The 21,521-nt window shown below is 39.2% G+C and overlaps 1 protein-coding gene across 6 annotated transcripts in view; it reads right to left on the bottom strand.

The window, feature by feature from the left end:
• Positions 1 to 21,521, bottom strand: part of PAPPA2 (pappalysin 2) — a 522,663-nt gene that overhangs the window by 209,062 nt on the left and 292,080 nt on the right. Inside the window, exon 1 of one of the 6 annotated variants that reach the window (XM_084977648.1) lies at positions 16,871 to 17,063. The exons of the other annotated variants lie outside the window; for them this stretch is intronic. The gene's annotated coding sequence lies outside the window, so the exon portion shown is untranslated. Of the gene's footprint in view, positions 1 to 16,870; positions 17,064 to 21,521 lie in introns of those variants that run through there. 6 annotated transcript variants of the gene reach the window in all.

The following is a 21,521-nucleotide window of genomic DNA, read 5'->3' as shown; positions in this document are numbered from 1 at the left end:
CTTCTTTACCAAAAGACATATTAACAGAAACAAGGCAATAAACATCTTCCAGAACATATGTTTAGCATGTGCCTTTGCAATGGCTGTCAGGAAGCATATTCATTGAGTGCACTGGCCTTCTACATATTGCCATATATGCACGGCCCCTTTCTGGGAATGGTAATGAAGTCTTAAATGCCTACTAGTTTTAATCTCTCTTTTCTGAGAAAGCAACTTCACACCATTTTTTTTATGCTTTGCAAAGCCATCTGCTTAGACTGAATTAACTTTATTTTATTGGCCATAACTGATTAGATCAGATTAGCATGTGAATTGAGAGCTACCGAGTAAGAATGTTCTATATTGGATGGTGACTCATTGATCCAGTCTGATCTTCTCTGCTTGGGGAAGGTGACGGAGGGGGAGGAGGATAAAGCAGAGCATGAAACAGACTTTCTGGAGCCACCTCTAGCAGTAGTGGAACAGTAATAACGTTACACTAATCCTCATTACTTGAGGTCACAGGATTCGTGAGAGAGCTAAACTCAAATAGCTCTTACGATCAATTTATTTTTCATAAAGTTCTAAAAATAATTGCCTAATGAGAATCATCCTAATGTCGTGTGACAGACATCATCAATGATGGCCCGCAGTGATCCTTGCCTCCTGGTATGCACGCCCTTGTATAATCCCCTCCCCTTGGGTGTGTACTGAGTTTCCCGGCTGGCTTCTAAAGAATAGAATAGAGGCAGGATGGGGTGTGCCTCCAAGATTAGGATATAAAAAGACTGCAGATTCCATCTTGGGATTTTTTTTTTTTTTTCCTCACATGCTCTGAAGAAAGCCATGTGGTAGAGTAACCTCATGGAGAGGCCCACGTGATAAACTAACAGCTACATGAGTGAGCTTAGAAACTGACTCAGTCAAGGGTCGGATGACTACAACCCAGCCTGACATCTTGACTGCAGTCTCCTGAGAGACCAAGAGCCAGAACCACCCAGCTAAGCCATTCCCAGATTCCCAACCCTAAGAAACTGTGAGACAATAAAGCTGTGTCATTTTAGGGAGTTCCCATTGTGGCTCAGTGGTTAACAAACCCGACTAGTATCCATGAGGATGCAGGTTCAATCCCTGGTCTCACTCAGTAGGTGAAGGATATCCCGTGGCTGTGAGCTGTGGTGTAGGTCACATACATGGCTCGGATATTGCATTCCTGTGGCTGTGGTATAGGCCAGCGGCTGCAGCTCTGATGGGATCCCTGGCCTGGGAACCGCCATACGCTGTGGGTACGGCCCTAAAAAGACAAAAAATAAAAGTTTGTCATTTTAAGCTACTATGTTTTGGAGTAACATGTTATTCAGCAATAGGTATTATCTGGAAGGCTAGACTAGTACAGGATTGGGCAAACTAGAGCCCATGGGCCAGCGCCTATTTTTATAAATAAATTTTGACTGGAACACAGCTATACACGCTCATTTACATATTGGCAAGAACCACATCCACACTAACAGCATGGAGTAGTCGAGGCAGAGCCTCAACTACTGACTCTCTGTCCTTTATAGATAAAGTTTGCTAACGCCGAGACTTGTAGAAAAATTTGATTTGAAATGACCAGATAATACTGATTCAGACGTGGAATTCCAAGTAGTGATCAAGGTTTTTGTTTTTTCTAAGATTAAATAACTATGACTAGAAAAGGTAGGTGTCTTGTCTAGCATCATATAACTAATAGCAGAGCCAGACAAGAAATCCAAGTTTCCTCACTCCCAACTCAGTGGTCTCTTCAATGTACCTTCCCTAAGATTAGCCACCAAAATAAAGCTTTATCGTGAGTTTAATTGCTTTAAATAAGTCACTGCAAGTCTCTGCATAATAACACCCTTTAACAGTATATAGTATTTACTAATGTGTTTCAAAGTCTTAGCAGATGACCTTATTACTTGATATATGTAAGCTAATTCAAAGTTATATGAAAAAGGTAAATGATGGATTATAGAAAGACCCTCATAGAAAAGGTCACTTAGCACTAAGACTATCTATTCAGTTTAACTTTATTATTTTCACTCTTGTTGAAGGACTGTTTGATGGAAAGTGGTAACCTGAATGACGTATACTTACTTACTTATTTTCAAAATTACCTGCTTAATTTATTTCTAAGTCCTTTTATGAGAGAAAGCAAAATGAGCACCACCAGTGTGACTTCCGGTGTCTATAGCAGACGCTGCTTATCAAATACAGCATCCTTTCCCACTGGACCATAATGTGGTCTCAGAATCTTTCTTCATATCATACTTTAAGAACCTACCGTTGTTCAGTTGAAGTTGACACTTGGGTTGAAACATTCACATTCTCTGACATAGATAACAACACTGTAGTCTCCATGCAAAAATGTTCGTACAAGTTAGTCTCAGGCCTCTTTTTAAGACTGACTGGCTACTGAGAGAACTTAAATTTCATCTATTTAACTCCAAAAAAGCACACAAAACTTGTGTGCCTTACACATGTAAAGGAAAGAGCTAATGGTACAATGTTTTTGAAATCACAAATGTTATTGTGATTGCAAGTTATATCAGGATCCAGTTTAAATGCAGCTCTGTCAATTAACCTTTCCTGGGTGTGTAACCCTATGTCCTGGTTTACCTGGGCAGTCCCAGTTTGTTCCTCTTTCCTGCAATAATTATTAACCATATCTCCTTTCTCTTTCAATGGTGTCCCAATCTGTATAAGAAATTATATGGTCATCTTATTGATGACCCAATTTGGAAGAGGTCTCTCTCCTTCCTCTAACACCTCTAGAGTAACTAATAGCTTGCATATAACAAATTAATTTATATAATTATTTTTAGTTATAATTTATGCTCCCACAATCCATTTCCCAGTCTAGATTGTGAACTCTTTGAGGGCAGCTGTGTTTCATTATACATAGTTACTAAAATAGACATGAAGTACATAAAGTTCCAATTTAATCTATAATCCCTGATACCTCAGGCACACTAGATATAAAGAAGGCATTTGTTGAATTAACAAATACTTTAGCATTCTAATAGCTAAAACTATCCCTTAGAGTAAACCTCACAGAGAAATAGTACTTTGGACATCATATATGTTTCACAATGTTGCTTGTGTAAATTAATAAACAAATGAATGAATGCTCACAGTAAAGTTTCTTGACCTCTTTATTTCATCCTCTTTGTTATGTTTTTCATAACACTATAGAAGAGTGTACTGACAAATGTTCATTAATTGAGATATTAATTAACATGTACCAATCAAAAAGTAGCATGTTGCCATAGAGCAGAATTCTCTTTTATTTCCTGGTACATTTGAGTGGTTGATGGAAATATGGCAAAATCTCCTACTCAGGGTATTTTGATATGACTAATAATAAATATCAGCCCATCTCTGAAGACAGGACATGGATCTGATGATCTCTGAAGGTCCAAGGGATCCACTTGGAAAAGTCATTTTGACAAGACAGGTCTCAGAATACGAACTATGAACAGAAGCCACCAACTTAGTCAATAGAGGCCAAGGAGTTCAAGGTTTAGCTTGATACTAAAATATCTCAAATTTCCAAATGGAGGAACTAAAGCTAAGAGACTACATAAATCAGTATTTACTGGTGTCCGAAACATGCTGGGGATGGTCTCTCATGACACAACTTAGCCACATTTCTTAAATTCTAGCTTGTGTTTCAAATATCACTCTCACAGTTCCTAAAGCATTACTTACATGTCTTAACCTTCTATAAGAGGAAGAACTATGAAAGCACTTTTTAGATCAGTTCAGATTTTCAGACCAATCATTATAACCAATAAGATATGCTGATTCCCTAAGAAGTAGAGCATCTTTAATCTCCTATGGAGTTTACTTTGACTGGGGGCCTCTCCACACACCAGTTTACTCAGAAGTGGAACTAATCATTGCCCTAAAACCCTTCTTAGTCACAATGTGAAGGTTCTAGATGCCTGAGGAGGCCCTTGCATGAACTTGACAGGGAATAAATTAAGAATGAAATATAATCTCAATGGATTTGTTTCTGGCCAACCTTCCTAGTTTTCAATTATAATAAAAGAGGTCATTCAACAGGCTTCAGGTAAGCTTGACCTAACACGAGATCCTGCTACAGTATAGTACATGGCTCAGTTAATGGACTTTCCATATCTCTAGGGAAATGGCTAAGGTAGAGCCTTCATCTGGCAATGAATGGGCTAGCTAATCTCCATTTGGCTCTTATTAAGCCTGGTAAATTAAGAAGCAAGTTACAAGGATATATTGTACAGCACAGGGAATATAGCCAATAATTTATAAGAAGTATAAATGTAGTATAACCTTTAAAAATATTAAGAATCAAGTTCACAAATAAAGGAAAAAGAAAATCTGTCTCTATATTCCAGTTTCTTCCTCCACTAATCTCCCCCCAACCCCCGCTTTCCTTTCACTATCTAACCTCTTTATTTCCCTTGCCCTCCCTCCCTGAACTCCACCATGGCTCGGGTTAATGATTTACTCATTCTTCAAGGCAGAAGAAGACTGCCTGCTCTGGAAAAATGATATGGCTTTTTCAGCCTGCACATCATTGGAATTTTTACTTATTTCCCAACCTCTCCTGTGGCAACTGAAAAGAGGCATGGGCACACGGCTCTTTGTTCTTTTTAAATTGGGACTTGCATGCTGCTCTCCATGCCAACTGCAAAGAGAGAAGATGCTTGGTCACCAGGCCAGCAGCCTGCCAGGGCTTCCAGCCATGGCACCACAGAGTCAGCTTATTCTAACTTCCTGGGAGTCACATTACCTATAATCATGGGCATTTCTGGGCTTTATTCTTATACGGAATTTTACTTCATATCTTCTTTTGCTCGAACTCGTTATTGTTCTCCTTCTCTATCATCATTTACTCAAATAATTGTATTATATGAAACTAGTGGACCAGATAACTACATGGCCACATAGGTAAGGGAGTCTAATAGGGAATCTGAAACTTCAAACCTCTCCTTTTTTGAGCCCCCCAAAGAGAGTTTTGAGACCATGGAGTGAAGTAGAGCATGGAATGAAAGAAATATACTGAGTCAGAATCTCATCCTCCCCACTATCTAGCAACTTGAGTAGTTAGGTACAGTTAGGAAAACAACCAAGAAGCAGATGACCTTTCCCTGGGTTATCCAATCAGACAATGACCTGTCTTTGTGACTTAAGACAAGCTTCCTCATCCAAAAAGTAAAATAAAAATAGAAATAAAATGATTCCCTGGTTAGCCTCGTGGTTAGTATGCAGTGCTTTCACCTCTGTGGCTCAGGTTCAATCCCTGGTCTGGGAACTGAGATCCCACATCAAAGCCACTGAATCCCACAGCCAATAAATAAAATAAAATAAAATAAAATGGTTGGACTTCATAATCCCCAAGATCCAGTGATGGTATTCCATGACCCTGAATCTAAGTAGGTTCATATGTCTCTCAGAATTTACCTTGGTTCCACCTCCTTAAAGATTTACAGCAGCTATTTTCAGAATTGCTTTCTTTCATAAGAGCTCATGAAAGAAGGAAATGGGGCTATAATCATAACTTTCCTTCATGTTTCAGCACATGAAGATGGACTAAAAAGATGCTACTATGGACAACCTCCACCCTTCTCAAGCCCCTAAATTATCTTCCTCTTAAGAGACAACTACTACCTTTCTTCACCAAGAAGATCAAGGTTACCAGGAAAAACCTTTTCAAATCCCAGTTGTGTGCCAGCAACTCATATTCACCCTTGCTGACTTTCCTCCTGTCTCAGAGAAAGATGTATCCTTTCTTTAATTCATGTTTGCAACTGATGCCTAGATTCTGAATCCCTTCCTCTCCTACCTCCTCAGAAGGGATACTCTTTTGATTATTCTTCTTCTTTAAAATTGTTCCAATATAAAATTAGGGAGTTCACGTTGTGGCACAATGGAAACGAATCCAACTAGAATTCATGAAGATGCAGGTTTGATCCCCGGCTTCGCTCAGTGGGTTGGGGATCCAGTGTTGCCATGAGCTATGGTGTAGGTTGCAGATGCAGCTTAGATCCTGCATTGCTGTGGCTGTGGTGTAGGTGGGCGGCTGTAGCTCTGATTTGACCCCTAGCCTGAGAACTTCCATATATGCCACAGGTGCGGCCCTAAAAAGCAAAAAATAAAAGAATAAAATAAAATATCCCAACCATTCTCTAAAAGGTGGAAATTGAGAAGATAAAATGACTTTTGTTTGTGCTTAGGAGGAGACCCAAGGCTGATTCTTTAAGAGAATATTAGATTTTTTGCATAGGGTGTTGTTGAGAATGTTGTTTATTTCACTACACAGTTTTCTTTATATGTGGTCCCGCAGGAGAAATTTTGGTCCAATATGATTATCTATGGCAGTTATTCTCTTAGTAAGCTGTTTGTTTTCATCTTATAAATAGAGTAAGCCATGTAGCTTAGCTTGCCTCCCTCTTTGTATTGATTCTGAGAAGTTCAGAGCTAAATATGCAGTCTAACCCTAGGCATGCATTCATCTTGCATACTGAATTCACCACTGATGATCTTTTCTTACCTGTCCTTATTCTCCCTTTTTTCTCCCCTATTTTATCCATACATTTCTTATTTTAAATTGCAGTATTACATTAAAATACAAGTTACACCTTCAGTTCTGTCTGCAGTAAGGTGTGGTATAATCAACCTAAACAAGTGAAAAACATTTCTTCCAGAGACCTCTTATTTAGAAATAAAGATACAAAAGGTATAAGGATTTCTCTTGCCATAAAAGTCGAGTCCAAATATATAAAGAAGTAAAACTAAGAAAAGCATTAAATAATAAGCTTTATAAAAGGATTGCTCATATTTGAGTTTTAGTATTGGCCACAATAAATTCTTGAAATAAGGTGATCCACTGAAATTCACTGCATAAAGATGCTGTGGCAGCTCCCCAAGAACTTAAAAGACAGGACAGATTACCACTGCATAGGCCATTTTCACTATGTGTCCTTTCCAACACATAGTGATGGACTAGGCTACTAAGAAAAGGAAAAGTGTGATTGTATCTATTTGGTGACAAAGGATCTTTAATAATGCAGGAAAGTCCCAGAATGACAGAATTAGAGATCATGATTTTTTTCATCATTATATTAAAACCCATGGGGAAAAAAAAGTAGACCAAACTATTGAACAGAGGAGTTAGACATAATTACAAAATATATTTAACTGAAAGTATTATGTTCCATATGGAGTAATTATGAATAACTGACCTTCTAATATCAGACTGTGAATGCCCAGTGATAATGCCCCATTTTCACAGTTAATGGTTAGGTCATTGAATAAATGGCAACTATTATTACACTTACTATCTAAATTTTCTTATACTACATGATAGGTGCCAATTCTCTGTTGACCTTGATACCCTGCTTAATATACCCTCCCTGCTGGTCTCTATTACCCAAACGAGTGCTTCCAATTGGGAAGAGCTGAACATATAAATGACTCTTAGAATAATTATTCTGATGCAATGTACAGAGCTAATTTTCAACTTAGGGTAGAGAAGGACTAAAAGGAGAAAAAAGAGAGGTTAGTTCATTACTGTAGAAATTCAGCTTTAGGAAGCCAAAGATAATTAGAGATAACACTTGGCTATATTCCACTCATTATTGCAATTATGTTCATGTATGTCTGTCTCCCCTGCCTGAACTCTTTGAAGACAGTCATATCCCTAGAGCCTGCTACTAAACATAGTAGGCGTTCAATAAGTGTTTGTTAGAAAAAACAAATTAATGAAGAAGTGGATGAACCAATAGAATGAATATGATTCTGAGGCCATTGTGACAAAAAAAAAACAAACAACCCTTTATGCTCATTCCTCAATCAGGCAGACAGAAGTTAAAAATCCATACTCGAAGGGGAAAAGGGCCATTTTACCATCTTGCTCATCACCACTCTCCTCCCCCAACTTTGGATGTCCTCCCAGTAACTGATGTTCCTCATAAAATCTGCTGCCCAGACTGAGCAAAGGCTCCAGACAAAGACTGCTCAGGACTATGTCTAGAGAAGCAACTCTTCCAGTCATCTGAACACTTTATCCCTTTTTAACAGAGTCCAAAGTTGTTGGCATACTTTTAATGGGCACAGCACACTCTTGCTTCATTCGAAGCTTATGCTCATGATGATTTTCACATTGATGGCTGCAAACACAAGCATCCATCAGTTTGCTGTACACAATTTTTAGATCCTAAAGTCTAAGTTCATCCCTGTACATTTTCATGGTGTTGTGCTGAGACCAGCATTCAATTCTTTAAATTTTTACTCAAGATAGTTTTGAGTCCTTATCTCTGTCATTGCCCTAAGTGCTGTGACCCACCCCCAACTTTGTGGTATCGGTTCAGTAGGCAATCATGACCTATGAGTACTGAGCACAGATGATAGACATAGCCCTCCCTGACTGAACAATAAATCTTTTTGAAAGCATACTAGTGAGGAAATACTCACTGCAGCTTTGCATTCTATACTCACATATGAAAGAGGCTTAAGAGAAGAGACAGCATCCAGATTCCCTATGTGTCAGGGTAAATAATATCTCATGCTTTCTGCTTCATGATAACTTTTTGCTACCATATAAGGCATGACCTTGCCCCTGTAGATTCCACACTGAGATGAATACCTCTTTCACATATCTTTTACAGTCATATGTCCAACATCTCCCTGAGAATATATCTCTTCACACTCATTGCTGAACCCAATGCCATGTCTCACCAAACACTTTCCCTCTCTCTCTCTTTTTTTTTTTTTTTTGTCTTTTCTAGGGCTGCTCCAGTGGCATATGGAGGTTCCCAGGCTAGGTGTCTAATCAGAGCTGTAGCTGCTGGCCTATGCCAGAGCCACAGCAATGCAGGATCCAAGCCACGTCTGCGACCTACAACACAGCTCACGGCAACGTCGGATGCTTAACCCACTGAGCAAGGCCAGGGATCAAACCAGCAACCTCATGGTTCCTAGTCGGATTCATTAACCAGTGAGCCAACAATGGGAACTCTATGCCACTTTCAGTTATGAAGTATTTTCAACTTACAAAGCATATTTATCCCACCAATGTAAAAAATATGTTTGGGGGAGTTCCCATCGTGGAGCAGTGGTTAACAAATCCGACTAAGAACCATGAGGTTGCGGGTTCGATCCCTGCCCTTGCTCAGTGGGTTAACGATCCGGCGTTGCCATGAGTTGTGGTGTAGGTCACAGACGCGGCTCGGATCCCGTGTTGCTGTGGCTCTGGCGTAGGCTGGCAGCTACAGCTCCCATTAGACCCCTAGCCTGGGAACCTCCATATGCCGTGGGAGCGGCCCAAGAAATGGCAAAAAGACAAAAAATAAAAATAAAATAAATATGTTTGTACATATTCCAATCTATGTTACCTATCAATATTTTTAATACCTAATTTTATATAAATTTACATTTAGAGCTACTGGCAAGGTTTTTATCATATACACATATTTTAGAATTGGATGTAAACCTTAGTGAATTTCCTGTTCAGGTAGTTTACCTAATTTCTCATTGATTCATTTATATTTTTCTCAATTTGTAAGAGTACTTTGAATATTAATATTACTAATATTCTAATGTTGTCATATATTTACCCCAAAAAAGCATTTGCAACAAATATCATCTCATTTGAACATCACAATATTCCTTTGAGGTAGTCAGAGCACTTCTCTGCATCTTCTCCACAAATATCATGCCACTGATTAAGTCCCTCTACTACTCAAACGTAACTGCAACTTCCCAACTCATCAAAACTAAAAGCTAAAATCCACACAATGGCCTGACAGGCTGTGTGTGATCTGTTCCCACCAACTAGTCTCTGTTCAGCACATTCTACTCCAGCTCCTTGCTGCTCCCTCTGCTGTGGATTCCATGTGGCTCCTTCCTACATCTGCTCAAAAATCATCTTTTTCAGTAAGACCTTTCCTGGATACCCTTCATCTTGCTCCCAGAGCTAGCTCCATCCACCTCCCTCCATTCTTCTGAAATTCTTTCTACAGCACTTATCACCATCTGACATACCATGTATCGTGTATTCATTTGTTATTCGTTGGTTGCCTGTCTCCTCCCACTAGATTATAAGATCCATGAGGGAAGAAATTTTTTCTTTACCACCAGCAGCTTCTGAAAGAGTATCTGGCCTAGAGTAGGTGCTCAAATAACATTTGTTGAATATCACTGAATATGAATATGAATGAACAAATGATTAAGTTATGTGACTAGGCTGGAGCTAGGAATAGAATTTCATTTTTATTTCCTAGTTCTTTCCACTATGCCACAATAATTTCCCTAATCATCTTCAATCTGTTACCATTTCCTACCTAAACTACTGTAGAAGATTACAAAGCTGTCTTCCTGCCTCTACTCTCCCTGGTTCATAACACTGATTCTGCACACTGTCTCCAGATTAGAAAAATTATTTCCATTTTGGGTATAAAGAGTTTAGAAGCCCTGATCATCCCTTCACTGAAAAAAACTATAACTTCCTGATAAAATGCAAAAATAAATTTTAAATAGTTACAACACCAAAAGGAAATTAAAGGATACCACCAGAGCTCACATACAAAGTAAAAATAGGAATCCAGAGAAGTAATTATTATCTGAGGTAACTGGCTTCCCTCAGGACTCTGCCCATTCCTGGAGCCCTTGACCTTCAGTTTGATGACCTGGTGAAAATCTTAGATAGGAAAAAAATAGAGAGCTTAGCCAAGGTGGGGATTTTTATGGAAGAGCTCCACATAAAACCAGGACTCTGAAGAACTATACCATCGATAAAACAGAAAACCAAAAAAAAAAAAAAATTTTTTTAAAGCTCACTTCATCAAAAGGGAGAGTTAAGTAAACTTATATTCCCCAATCTTGAACCAGTAAGTTGAATATCTCCCCTTGGAAATAACCATGAGTCATCTCTCAAAAGTTCGCACTCAAAACTGATTTTGCCCTATGGTCTAAAAAACCTTATGCTAATTATGTATGTTTAAAGTGGTTTCAAGTTCATGGTGCCCTTAGCATATGTAGAAGTGCATATCTTCAATCCAGTTCTGAAAGATGTTTGATAGGTAAAATTTCAAGGAACATAAAGAACACATGAGGAAATATGGCACCATGAGCAAGAACCAGAAAAAATAACAATAGAATCAGATTAGCTGATATAAAGTAGAAAAGAAGCATGCTTACTGTTTTTAATTAAACTTTTTATGCTGATTCATAGAGAAGAAATATTACAGAGTAATATGAATATCCTTTCTGCTATTTCCTTCAGTGATAACACCATGTAAAACTATAGTGCAGTATCACAAGAGATTGACATTGATAGTCTACCAATCTTGTTCAATTTCCTATTTTACTCAAACGAATTTCTGTTTTTAGTTCTATACAATTTTTTCAAATGCATAAATTCATGCACCTATCACCTTAACTTCTTTTTAAAAATAAAAGAGAATATCCAAAGTATGAATAAGTAACAAAAATACATTTTTTTTAAAATGACTAGACAAATACAAAAAAGAACTAAATAGAACTTGTGGAGGTGCAAAGTATACTAGTAAACATTAAAAACTCATTGGTGGGTTCTAAGAGCAAGCTAGCCAAACCTAAAGAAAGAGTCAACTTAATAAATCCAAAAATAGTTACTCAAAAGCAGCACAGGGAGGCAAAGGTTTAAAAAATTGAAGAGATATTAGGACATGAAGTACAGAGTGGGCAGAGTAATATATACTCAATAGGAAATTTTGAAGGAGATAATAGAAAAATTAGAGAAAAGATATATTTGAAGAGATATGACTGATAATTTCCCATAATTGTTGATGGCTTCAGTTCTCAGATTCAGGAATGAAAATAAATCATAAGTACAGTAACAAAGACATGTACATCAAAAGGCAGAGTAAATACAAATGAATGACAATTAGATAGCTAACGTTTCAGTGATATTAATGTAAACCAGGAGACTGTGGTATAATATCTTGATAAGAGAAACAAACAATCTAACATTGCCTACCTGGAAAAGTGATTTTTTTAAGAAGCTTGGTAAAATATAAAGACATTTTCACAGAAATTAAAAGTAAGAAAGCATATGACTAGCAATAAATTCTTTCAGGGATAACCAAAATGATTCAGAAGGAGGATCTAAAATTCAAAATAGGTGGTAGATATTAAAACAGGTATATATTTAAAAATATGTCTATCTATGTATCAATCTCAATCAATCAATAGATATCTCTATACATATCCCATGGCTCCCAATTGCTTAGTGTTCAAATCCCTCAGCCCAACATCTAAGACCTTCCCGATATAACTTTCCCAATTTTCTCTCTTTCTTACTTTTCTCTCGGAAATTTCCATTCCTTTCAAATTGTTGTACTTTTAGAGGCCTGAATATGTTGGCACATGGCTATTTGTACTTTGGTCATTTCTTTGTCCCTGGCTAATACACTCTTTCTCCTGCTCTTGACTATTCATGTCTTAATGAATCCACCTTTTACATAACATCCCTCCCAAGCACTATGCCCACAGTGATTTCCATTTTCTTTCCCTCATCTCTTCAACTATATACCCTCTTAAACAATCATTACTGTAATCATTATATAATTAAAATAAACAAGTACTTATCATGCACCCACTATGAACCAAGTACTTTCCTAGGCACGTAAGACTTATTATACCTGACACAACATAAAACAGCAGTTAGTAATACAGGCCCTGGAGTCCTGCCACTGCATAATGGTAGTTAACTACCCCAATCTCAGTTTTCTCACATGTAAAATGGAGATAAATCAAAATGTCTGCTTTTTAGAGTTATCATGAACATGAGCATTAAATAAAATAATATATGCAAAGTACTTTGTTTTAGTAAAATATATTGATAATAGATAGATGGGAGACAGACAGATATCAGCGTACTATATGTATATACACGTATCTTACCAGGTAGTTAACCGGGATTATCATGACATATTTGAGATTTGAATTCTAAATCATAAAATCCTAGGAATAAAATTGGCACTAAAATTCTGTGGTGATTACATACATTACCAGGAATGCCAAGGTCTAAGGTCTAAGAAGTTACACCTGTCAGGAGTTTCATCTCCAGAAGTAAATACAAAAGAGCAGCTTGCTCTACCTGGAGTGTTGGTACCAGGTGAGAGAAGATGCTGCCTTGGAACCCTGAGGAGCCCTCCCTGACATCCCATTCTTTGGGCCACAGTTTCTTAAAGTCAAGACTGGCCAGAAACCTATGACTTCTAGCCTGACATGGAGAGATGAGTTGGGCCAATTCACATTGATTGCCTCCAGATTTTGAACCAAGATTCTGCAAGAGACTGAGGCAATTAGCAATGGGATGTGAATCTGAAGACTCAGTGGCATAAAGCAGGAGCTTTAGTTTTACTTTTAATCTAAAGCTGTAAGAGAATGGGAACTATGAGTAATCTAGCAAACTGGTAATAAGATATGAGTGGGGCAGATGTACTAATACACAGAGAGCCCTGCAGCCTTTGAGAGAAACGAAGAGCAAAACCTGCCTTAGACCCTCGCGGCCTTCTAGTTCCACTTCCAGCCCATATGTAATTGTACAATAAATATATATTTTTTTAATTTGAGTGAATTTCTGTTCTTTACAACCATAAAAGCCTAACTGAAATGTTTGGTAAAAATCTTGGCTAATCTGTGACATCACCTCAAAGAGGCTATATCTCGTCAAAGGGCCCAGGATCCCTTTTAAGGGGTCTGATCTTTCAATCAGTACCCCCAGCTAATGAGGATTCATCTTACCTCCTAAATATTTTTTTTTTCTGTCTTTTTGTCTTTTGTTGTTGTTGTTGTTGTTATTGTTGCTATTTCTTGGGCCGCTCCCACGGCATATGGAGGTTCCCAGGCTAGGGGTCGAATCGGAGCTGTAGCCACCGGCCTACGCCAGAGCCACAGCAACGCGGGATCCGAGCCGCGTCTGCGACCTACACCACAGCTCACGGCAACGCCGGATCGTTAACCCACTGAGCAAGGGCAGGGACCGAACCCGCAACCTCATGGTTCCTAGTCGGATTCGTTAACCACTGCGCCACGACAGGAACTCCCTACCTCCTAAATATTGTAGTTGACTATTTCTCTGTCTCTCTGATTATCAAAATTTACTCCATATTTCACACTTTTTTTCTTTTTTGCTCTTTAGGACCACACCTGTATCATGTGGAGTTTCCCAGGCTAGGGGTCTAATCAAAGCTACAGCTGCCAGCCTACTTACACCACAGCCACAGCAACACCAGATCTGAGCCACATCTGCGACCTACACTACAGCTCACGGCAACTCCAGATCCTTAACCCACTGAGCGAGGTCAGGGATTGAACCCACAATTTCATGGTTTCTAGTCAGATTCGCTTCCACTGCACCACGATGGGAACTCCCCACGTTTCAGAATTTCAGAGCTCAGCCACTCAAATAATGAGTAATAAGTAAAACACCTTACAGCCTTTCCTCCATCAGCTGACATATTCACACTTTCATGAGTATCTTTTTTTTTTTTTTTTTTTTTTGTCTTTTTGCCTTTTCTAGGACTACTCCCATGGCATATGGGGGTTCCCAGGCCAGGGGTCGAATCGGAGCTCTAGCCACCGGCCTACGCCAGAGCCACAGCAACATGGGATCGGAGCCGCATCTGTAACTTACACCACAGCTCATGGCAACACCGGATCCTTAACCCACTGAGCAAGGCCAGGGATCAAACCCACATCCTCATGGTTCCTAGTCGGATTCGTTAACCACTGAGCCACAACGGGAACTCCTACTCTTTACTTTTGAATATGGCAATCTTACCACAGTAAGTGGGCCCATAGGAAGGATTGTTAGAGTATCCATTCTGAATACTCTTCTTCCTTTGATACAGAATATCAGAGTGTACCCTTCCAAAACCATTGCCCAACACTGTCATTTCCCCCATCTCATTGACTTTCCATTCATACACACGTCAATTCATTTAAAAAATAGCAATTGAGCACTTCCTAAGTTACAAGAACTGTGAACAAAGGACCTAAAATTCTCACGCAAGAGGCAGATAACTATGAGTAGTTACAACATCATATGGCAAATATGTACTAAGGCAGGAGTTGGCAAACTTTTTCTGGAAAAGGCCGAATAATAAATATTTTAAGTTTTGTGGGCCACACAGTCTCTGTTACAACTACACAACTCCACCACATGAAAGCAGCCATAGACAATATATAAAAAGTGCATGTGACTGCATTCTAACAAAATTTTATTTACAAAAACAGGTGGTAGGGTAAATTTGGTCCATGGGCCATAGTTTGCCAACCACCATACTGGGTAAGAACACTCCTTTATTCAACAACTGTTTGTTGAAAACTCTTAGTCTTTTGTTGTTATAAGTGCCACAGTGAAATAGTAACCTAAACATATAAAAACCCCCTCTCTAGTGGATGTACATTCTAGGGGAAAATACAGGCATTAAGACAAATTAAAAAGATACAGTGTGTCAGTAACAAATTCCAAAAAGAGAAATAAAACTGAGAAGAAACTGTGAAGAGTCAGAGGAGTTGGGATTTTAGGTTAGGACACCAGGGAGGGTTTGAAAAAAGACTGGAAGGAAGTAAGAAAGCCATCCATGTAGCAATCTGGAGGATGAATAAACATCCCAGCAGAGTGAAAAGTTTATGCAGTGGGAGTGTGTCTGTCAAATCAAGGGACAATGTGAAGGCCAGGGTGGCTGGAATTGGAGTAAATGAGGATGAGCATGGTGAGAGATGAGGCCACAGAAGTAACTGGATCAGGGAGGGCCCTGGTACCATACCTGGTACCAGGGATAGCAGTACTTCGACTCTGGGCTGGGAAGCTTCTGGAGAATTCTGGGCAGAGGAATGACTTGATCTGAGGTGTACTCTAGTGGGATTATTCTGGGTGCTATGTTAAAAATGGACTGGGGGTGGGGTGCAAGAGCAAAAGTGGGGAGACCAATTAGGAGGCTATTGTAATAACACAGGTGAAAGACAGCGGGGCCAGAGCAGAGTGATGGCAGTAGAGAGATGAGAAGTGATACCGATGGGTATGAGTAGGTAATCCCTATTTGAGGACAGCAGGATGTTCCCAGGAAAGAGGAAGTGACATTCTAACTAGACTTGAGGTAGGAATCAGCGAAGCATCAAGCAAGAGCAATCAGGTCAACAGCCACAGACAGAGCTTCCGGTGAGAAGTGAGAGATGGAGTGGGGTTCAGAAAATTAATGAGCCAGCAGCTTTCTCCAGGGGTGACCCTCTGATGAAATAAATCTTCAGAAAAACCTGTGATGCCAAGACTAATACACACATTCTGTCCACTCCCCAACCAACTTCTCTGTGACTTTCATTCAGTCACTAAAATAACATGCAAACAGGGTTCCTGGGGGAAGGGGGGAGGGGGGAGGGAAAACGTGTAAATGTGCAGCTGTCCTTCAGATTCCTAGGCTTAAATTCTAGGAAAAGATCCCTAAGTGAAATCCTCTGAGAACAGACTGGCATCTGGCCAGGGAACCAGGGCCAGCACCCCAGCTCCTAGGAAAATACTGAACTATCTTAAACAACTGAATGTGTTTGGGGACCAGGGTCTTTCCTAAAAATTTTCTAAGAGAAAATATTTTTAACCCAGACATACCACTTGGCTCTCTCAAAAGTCTGCCTGTTTGGCTAGAAAACAGCCAGGAAAAGGAGAAAAACAACCTCTCCCCAGTCACCTGGGGAGAAAAGTTCGCTGAGCCTGGTGAACAGAAAAATTGTGGATTTCATTTGTTCTATAAAATGCCACCTTATTGAAACTATAGAGAAATTGGCCAGAATAAAACAACAAAGAGACATTTCTCTTTGTAGGTAAACTTTCTGAGCTTACCTATAAGGTGTTCTCTTATTTCTTCCCTCCTATTCTCTTTGCCAGGTCAAATGAAGAGAAGAAGGTGAGACTTGCTTCTTTAGAATTTGTACTGCCTGTGCATTTTGAAGTGAAGGGATTCAGAAGTTTTCTTGCTGTTCAATTTTAGTTTTTCCTCCATTTCTTTTCTCTCTGCCCTCTCCTACCCTTTAACGCTTATTTTCCCCGTGCACGTTTTTTTTGGCTGCAAGGAACTTTGAATCCCAACTTCAAAAGAAACCTAAATGAAGCCTGGCTGATGTTTAACAGATCCGCCACTGCAGGGGCCCAGCCCAACCATTCCTTTGGCTCAACAGCCACAGAGGGTGAGTAGAGCAAAGCAAGGCTAATCCAGAGCATTCAGGTCTGTGGCACCAATTTCTCCACCTGTTCCCTTGGATGTCACATGTATGGGCCCTCCTGTCTCCATATATACATTCTGTAGCATACAACTACAGACACCACTCTCTGCCTTACCCCTGCAAGGCACCTCCTGGCCCACCATCCTAAGGACCCTATTAGAAGAAAGTGGGCCATGTTCTAGCCTCGCTATGTACAACAGTCCTTCAGCCCTCAAACTCCCCACCATCAAAACTAAGGGAACGAGGCAGAAAAGAGACAATGAGGCACCAATACACAGAGACCTCAGCCCACAACAGGGGGCTGAAAACAAATGCATGGCATCTCATTGCATGCTTCACATCATGGGGACACTAGGTCATTGGTGGCTCACTTAAACGGTCCTCAGCCATTTGTTTTTATCTAGTGATTTTTCTCCACATGATAACAGCATTATGAAATCTGACATATACACCGAAGCAAAGAGGTTAGCAAAGTGTTCCAGATTTGATTGGACACTAAGCTCAACTCTGATGTGAAAAGGAGAGAAAGAGTAAGGCATGGAAAACAGGTTCAGCAGCAAAGAACTCTTCCTCTCGGAGATGTTATTTTAGAGAGAAAAACAACAGAAATAAGTCATGACCAAAAAAGAAGCTGAAGCCTGCAAAGGTCAGGGAAGCTGAGTTTCCCAGAGAGCACAGAGATTCCCTTGGCTTGGCTTCCTAGGATGCATCAGAGGGAGTAGCCAGTGACATCTGTGATTTAGCCGAAGTGGACTCTCAATGCCTTCTTTCCCATGGCAATCGGAGACCCTCTTTTAGGGCAGCTATTATGCAGAAGTAGACATTTGGCCTATGTAGCCTGCCCTTCCCACAAGCCAAGTTTCTTTATCTTGGTAATTCTGTTCAAATGGCTGGATGATGTATCTATAATTCATATCTCCTTCTGCCCGGACCCAAGTCTGATAAACATTCTCCCTTTGATAAGCCCATCTGGGTTACAGATGTTCAGTGGTGGATTCCTCAGGCTCTCTACCTCTCTCAGAGCCTTTGGGAGAGGAACTCCTTTGGGCTACATTTCTGGTTTCTTACTGAGGGTGGAAGAAGAGGGAACACTGAGTAGGCATGAGAAGTGAGTACATACACCAAGCAGAGTACTTACAGGCTAGAAATCTGCCCCAACTTCCTAACCACCCCTTCTCAACTAAACAGGGAGCTCCTGAGTAGAGAGACTGTGGGCCTGGCACACTCTGTTCCTCAACACATGTCTGGAAAAAACATTTGTTGGAGTTGGATCCCTTCAGAGTCACAGAATAAAGGAATTGTGAGCTTAAGCATGGTGATTTAATTATAATAATAAGGATGCTCCATATGAGTAATTTAGTTCAGAGACAACCACCAATTCTACAAGCCACAGGCCCTTGTAGAAATCCAGAGTTATATCTCTATAAATCCAAAGTTCTTTCAAACAATCCAAGCCATGGCACAGAAAAGCAGTCTATACTCCATGTTCTGCTTTTGGTGCCTCAGACTGGATTTAAACCCAGGAATTTAGATAAAATTAGTAACCCCCTCTACTAGGCTATTAGCTCTTAACTCTATGTATTCTTCATATCTGCCCCTTTGTTTGACTTACTGTGTCTGGCACATCATAGGAATGTGATAAATAGTTGTTTTTCAATATATGGTTCTTGCCAATAAGAGTTATGATGTGATGATCATTGTACAAGTATTAATGTAATAAAATTTACTGAGTATAAAAAAAGAGTTAGGAAAAAAACTCAGTATTTATGCATTAATCACCTCCTGCTTCTATTCTCATAAATGTTTGTCTTTTTAGAGGTGAATTTTTTTCCTATTAAAAATTGTTTCAAATCTTAGTCTTATTACTTCAGATATTTTGTCATCATTTTAGGGTTGGCCTTTTATTCCTTTGTTGATAGTCAGTGGTTTTCAATTTGGACACATGCCCCTTACCTCTGGCAAATATTCCAAAATTACTACTTTGATATTTCTTAATTCTCAAATTTCTTTTTTCCCCCAAAACTCCTGAGGATGGATCTCCTGAATTTATTCCCTTTCTTCTATCTTTCATATTTTCTGTTATTTTTTTAATTTTTATTTTTTTAAGATTTCCTTGAATTTATCTTTTGGCTCTTCTATTGACACTTTTTTTAATTTTAGAAATCATATATTTAAGACATTAACCTTTGACTTTCTAATCTATTTTTATTTATCTTCATTTTAAGGGCACAACCCTTTTTTTGAGGCTAAAAATAAGATAAATTCTGAATTGGTTTTCCTGTGCACTATATGATTCATCTGGAGTCAACTTTTATTTTTCCTTTTTTTTCCCCTCTTAATTCCTATCTGTCTTTCATGCTGGTGAATTTTCTCACATGTCTAGTGCTTGTTCACAATAGGAAACACATTTTAGATTTCTACTTAATATGATTTAAAAAGAATATCTATGAATTTTATTTTTTAGAGAAAGAAATCTGAAGGCAGACCACAGTGGAAAGGATAGTTGTCTTCTTCCTTAATTCTCTTATATTTATTTCATGTATAGAACATTTATTCTTGATCCATCCTCTCTGCCTTTATTGTGCTGTGCTGAATAAATGTCCTTTATTAGAAAGTTTTTTCCAGTAAAATAAGCTAGTAAATTAAGATATACTCATGCCATTCAGGATGCAGCGGCTCCAGTCCCTCCATCCCAAAAACCAGGGAAGAGAAGTTCCAGGATGATGATTGTGCAGCAGACCTAAAGATAAGAGTCAAGTTGGAAAAGGAGAGGAAAATGGAATGAACCAGAAGGGAAAGATAGAGAGAAGCACGAAAAAAAAAAAAAGAAAAAGAAATTCTATGCATTAGCGGATAAGACAAACCATTTGAAAATGATTGAAGATATCAAAAAGGAAGGAAGGAAGAAAATAGAAGAGAAGGAAGGAAGAAATAGAAATGTCAGGGACAGGGTGTATATGTACGGGGGTGGAGGGCCAGGCCAGAAAGGAAACAGAATAATGGGATAAAACTTTGTCCCGCCACCAAAAGAAAAATATTTTATAGTCACAATGTTGTAAACATAACTGGTTACACTGAAAATAGTAAAATAACTATAGTGCAAAGATGGAGAGGAGAAGGAGGCAATGTAAGCATTAAAGACTCATCTTTAGGAGTTCCCATCATGGCTCAGTGGTTAACAAACCTGACTAGGAACCATGAGGTTGCAGGTTCGATCCCTGGCCTTGCGCAGTGGGTTAAGGATCTAGCATTGCCATGAGCTGTGGTGTAGGTTGCAGATGTGGCTCAGATCCTGCGTTGCTGTGGCCCTGGCATAGGTTGGCGGCTACAGCTCCAATTAGGCCCCTAGCCTGGGAACCTCCATATGCCGCAGGAGCAGCCCTAGAAAAGGCAAAAAGACCAAAAAAAAAAAAAAAAGAAAAGAAAAAAAAAAAGGCTCATTGTTATAATATCAGCAAGTCAATGCATAATGTTTACAATTGATGAATCAAGTAATATAAATATAACATTTGGACACAGAGAGGTTATTACCAGAAAAGGTAAGTAAAACAGATAAATATGGGAGCAAGGCTGGAGAGGGGAAAAGGATGGGGAGGAGTTAGAGGATTGCCATTCTTCCTTTTGGTAGAATTTGCTATATTTGTCTTTTAGCACAATTTGATATTTTAAGTAGGAGCATTTATTTTTTTACTTAAATATTGTTAACCATCAAAAAAAGTAGAAATAGGTCCTTTCATTCCACAAAGCAAGTTTTGCAATGTGAGGGAGAGAAAGTTTAAAACGTATCTGGGTCTACACATAGAAAGGGATCGGTTACCATGGCAACTCTGAGGCAGTAAGGGTACTAAGTTATAAACACAGGGATAAGGGCTATGGCAATAAGGATTTAAAGAGATGAGGGGCCACTGTAAGGAGAATGATGCTTGGGCATCCTGAAAGACAGCTCTCTCAGTCAAAGCAGTGGTCTGTTGTAATGTGCTAGCAGACAAATGAGAACAAGCCAGATTTCCCTGGAGAGCTCTCTGGAGATCCTAAGAGTTGGCAAAGACTGTCATTAGTGAGGTTTAGCTTCTGCTTAAGGTTATCAAAATCTAAAAACCAAACCCAAACAGGATCTTTCTTATGCAAATATTTCTGGTAATGTGATCAGTTCCCTCGGTATTATTATGTAAACAAAGGCTTCCCATCTGTCAGTTCTAATAATGATAACAGTAACTAATGTTAGTTTAGAGCTATTTTTGTACTTTGAAAACTCTAGCATTACCAAGCAC

The sequence above is a fragment of the Sus scrofa genome, chromosome 9 (genome assembly GCF_054392235.1).
Source record: "Sus scrofa isolate SSC_HxYL_T2T_F1_AM1 chromosome 9, Sscrofa_HxYL_maternal_Yorkshire_Landrace_v2.0, whole genome shotgun sequence".
In the NCBI taxonomy this organism is placed as follows: Eukaryota; Metazoa; Chordata; class Mammalia; order Artiodactyla; family Suidae; genus Sus; species Sus scrofa.
This window is presented reverse-complemented; position numbering and strand designations above follow the sequence as displayed.